Genomic DNA, 4,367 nt, shown 5'->3' with positions numbered 1-4,367 from the left:
CTAATCGCCCCTATCATCTTCTTCTTCCTCCCTACTGTAAACCTAAAAATCAATGGCTGCCATAATCGCCTTCACCAACCAAGAGAAAACCACCCACAACTCTCATAAATTTGCTTTCACTCTCAAACCCAAAAACTATGGATATTGGCGATCCATGATTGAATCGTTTCTTACATCACACAATCTCTTTGGTTATGTTGATGGAACAATACCCTATCCTGAACAAAAGGTTACCATTGGAGCCAACACCACTGATAACCCCAGTTACACCCCGTGGATCTCAAACGATGCTCACATCCGAACCCTAATCATAACCACTGTGTCTGAAGATTCCTACCAGCATGTTCATGGTAAATACTCTCGTGAGGTTTGGCTTTCTTTAGAGCAGGCCTATGCACCTCCTACAGCCTCCCATGAATTCACCCTCAAAAATCAACTACAACGAATTACTCAAGGTGGTGATGAAAAACCGGCCGATTATCTTTCACGGGTACAAGAATACTCTACTGCCTTGGCAAATATTGGACAACAGGTAAAAGATAAAGATCTTGTTATGCATACTATTGCAGGGTTACGAGAAGAGTACAATGGTCTTAAAGCCAATCTGTTGGCTCGTTCTCCTCCAATCTCCTTCAACGAGATTCATGCTCTTCTCTGTGATCATGATTATCTCATTACCACCACACTAAACACCAAGCCTCAAGCCTTCCTTGCTGCCTCTAATCAACCAGGCCTTCTCGGCCCCTACTCCTCTTCTGCCCCATCTCCGCAACCACAGCCCCCACCCTCTCACCACTTCTCGGCTGCCAATACCTCACCAAATCAGCCCACTATTGATCAATTACAACAACAGATTCATAATCTTCAGTTACTGACTTCTCAAATGATCCAGCAAACTTCCATGTCTTCAACTCCTCAGGCTTTTTATGGTTCTCGGTCTTATAATAATACTCGTGGTGGTAGGAACTCTCGTGGTTACCAACGTGGAAATTCACGTGGTGGTTTTACTCCGCGACCTCGAGATAACAGTGGTTCACGTCAATTTTCATAGGCTTCGACTCAAAACATGGTTTATGGTCATTGTAATCGTTGTGGAATTGGACATCTGCCCTCACAATGTCCCAATCAGCAGCCTCAGTCACGTCCTGCACCTCAAGCCAATTATGCAGCATATTCGGGTCCTGCTTCTTCTGGCACTGCTTGGAAACCTGACACTGGTGCCTCTCATCATGCTACTCCAGATCTATCCAGCCTAGACAATTCAGAGGCATATTATGGTAACGATTCTTTACTTGTTGGTAATGGTAAAACTATCCCTATTCTTCATGTTGGTTCTTCAAAAATCCACTCCTCCAACAAAATTTTTCACTTAACTGATATTCTTCATGTACCAGAATTAAAACAAAATCTTTTATCAATTCAAAAATTCTGTCTTGATAACGATGTTTTCTTTGAGTTTCACTCCTCTTATTTTGTTGTGAAGGACGAATCTACACGCACTACCCTCCTTACGGGCCCCAGTGAGCAAGGATTGTACTCTATCCGTCTTCCACAACTCAAGTCTCTGCCCAAGGTTGTTTTCACTGCTGTCAAAGCTTCTTCGAAGATTTGGCATCAACGTTTGGGACATCCTCATGCTCAAGTTTTTAATTCTGTTGTTTCTTATTGTTCTTTACCAGTTTCGGACAAATTATCAAACAATTTTTGTTCTTCCTGTCAGTTGGGAAAATCTACAAAATTATCCTTGAATGATTCAACTTTTCGTAGCCATAATATTTTAGATCTTGTGTATTGTGATGTTTGGGGTCCTTCGCCTGCACCCTCCTTTAATGGTCATCGTTATTTTTTATTATGTGTTGATCATTGCACACACTATATGTGGATTTATCCTTTAATACAAAAATCTGATGTTCTTATCACATTAACCAATTTTATCAAAATGGTCGAACGCCAATTTAACACCAAACTCAAGAGTATCCAATCCGATTGGGGGGCGAATTTAGACCTCTTTCCAACCTCTGTCAAAACCTTGGTATTATTCATCGACGTTCTTGTCCACACACAAGCGAACAGAATGGTATTGTGGAACGTCGTCATCGTCATGTTGTCGAAACTGGTTTGTCTCTCATGGCTCAGTCTAATCTCCCTCAACGTTTCTGGCATTTTGCCTTTGAAACTGCTGTGTATCTAATTAACCGGTTGCCCTCTCGTGTCTCCTCAAACAAATCTCCTTTTGAACATGTCTTCAAACATAAACCTGATTATTCTTTCCTAAGAGTTTTTGGATCTCAGTGTTTTCCTTATCTTCGTCCGTACAATCGTCACAAAATTGAATTTCGTTCTACTCCGTGTGTCTTTCTTGGCTACAGCCCATTTCACCATGGTTATCGGTGCTTTGACCCTTCTACTGAACGCATCTATATCGCCCGTCATGTTCGTTTTAATGAACACATTTTTCCTTATCAACCACCTTCTAATCCTTCTCCTTCACCAGAACCATCTTCTCCATATATTTCTATCTTTCCCAATCCACCAACCGATTTCCCTTCTGAACCGAGCCAACCATCTACTCCCATCCAGCCAACTATCCCAACTTTTGACCCCAATCCGCCATCACAAACTAATCTGCCACCATCACCACCTAATCCGCCACCATCACCCCCTAATCCGCCACCTTCACCTCCTAATCCGCCACCACCACCAGTTCAAAGAACCAGACCTCCTAATCTTCGACCCAATCCTAAACAATCAAACAGATACAATCCCGCTGCTTACACCGTTTCTACTTCCACTTCTCTTCCACTTGAACCAACTAGTTTTACTATTGCTAATAAGTATGTTGAATGGCGCCATGCTATGTCGACTGAAATGAATGCGCTTTATAGAAACGGGACATGGACACTTGTTCCTCCTGTACCTAATGCTAATATTGTTGATTGTAAATGGGTTTACCGGTTGAAAACAGATGAAAATGGTAAAATCAGCAGGTACAAAGCCAGGCTTGTTGCCAAGGGCTTTCATCAACAACATGGTGTGGATTATCATGAGACCTTCAGCCCAGTCATCAAACCTGCCACCATTCGCACTGTGTTATCTTTGGCAGTAACAAATAAATGGCCTCTAAAGCAGTTGGATATTCAAACAGCCTTTTTGCATGGTGATCTTGAGGAAACAGTTTATATGCGCCAACCTCCGGGTTTTGTGGATCCGGCAACCAAATCATGTGTGTTTGTTGAACAAGTCCTTATATGGCCTAAAGCAGGCTCCTCGTGCATGGTTCAACAAACTCTCTATGGCTCTTCATTAGCTGGGGTTTTACGGGTCCAAAACAGATCCGTCACTGTTTATTCATCACTCAGCAAGCTCTCTTGTCTATTTACTTGTTTATGTTGATGATATCATCATTACAGGTAATAATTCTACAACAGTTGCACGGATCATTGAACAGCTTAATTCGCTTTTTGCTCTCACAGATATGGGTCAATTACATTATTTTCTGGGTATTGAAGTCATTCACAAAGGTCATGATCTGCTTCTCTCACAACGAAAATATATTGGTGATATTCTACAACGGGCTGGCTTGGCCGAATGCAAACCAATTTCAACTCCTATGAGCACTTCTTCTGTTCTATTACCCGATGATAGCTCCCTACTTGCTGATCCCTCTAGGTATAGACAGACAGTAGGCGCTCTTCAGTATGTCACTCTCTCTCGCCCTGATATTGCTTTTGCAGTAAACAAGGTTAGTCAGTTCATGCAAGCTCCTACTGAAAATCACTGGGCTGGAGTTAAGCGTATACTACGCTATCTGAAGGGGACACTAAGCTTGGGCTTATGGATCCGTCATACCTCTGGTTATCGACTTCAAGCATTTACGGATTCTCATTGGTCCACTAATCTTCAGGCCTTCTTAGACTCTGACTGGGCTGGTTGCCCAATCGATCGTCGATCTACGGGGGGATTTGCTATCTACTTAGGCACTAATCTGATTTCTTGGTCTGCTCGTAAACAAAAAACTGTTTCTTGTTCCTCAACAGAATCTGAATACAAACAGAAGAGTCTACGAAGATCTCTTTTAGAAAAAAAAAACAAATACCACCTAATTTACATAGTGTCTTTGTGACAATTTGGTATTCTCCTCTAAAGAACTAAGCTCAAACTCCATTGGTGAGCCAACCATGTTTGTTACGAGGAGAAACAATTAATAGGTATGTTAGTGTTCAAGCTTTATTGATATATTTTTACTATAATTTAATTGTTTTTTTACTAGTTAGGTTAGTGTTCAAGTTTATTGATGTTGATTTCTCTTGTCAATCTTTTTCTAGTGTAACCTAAAATAATCATTTTTTTTCTAATATACATGCATC

Source organism: Helianthus annuus, chromosome 3, assembly GCF_002127325.2.
Source record: "Helianthus annuus cultivar XRQ/B chromosome 3, HanXRQr2.0-SUNRISE, whole genome shotgun sequence".
In the NCBI taxonomy this organism is placed as follows: domain Eukaryota; kingdom Viridiplantae; phylum Streptophyta; class Magnoliopsida; order Asterales; family Asteraceae; genus Helianthus; species Helianthus annuus.
The sequence above is the reverse complement of the archived record's forward strand: the minus strand, read 5'-3'. Positions refer to the sequence as shown.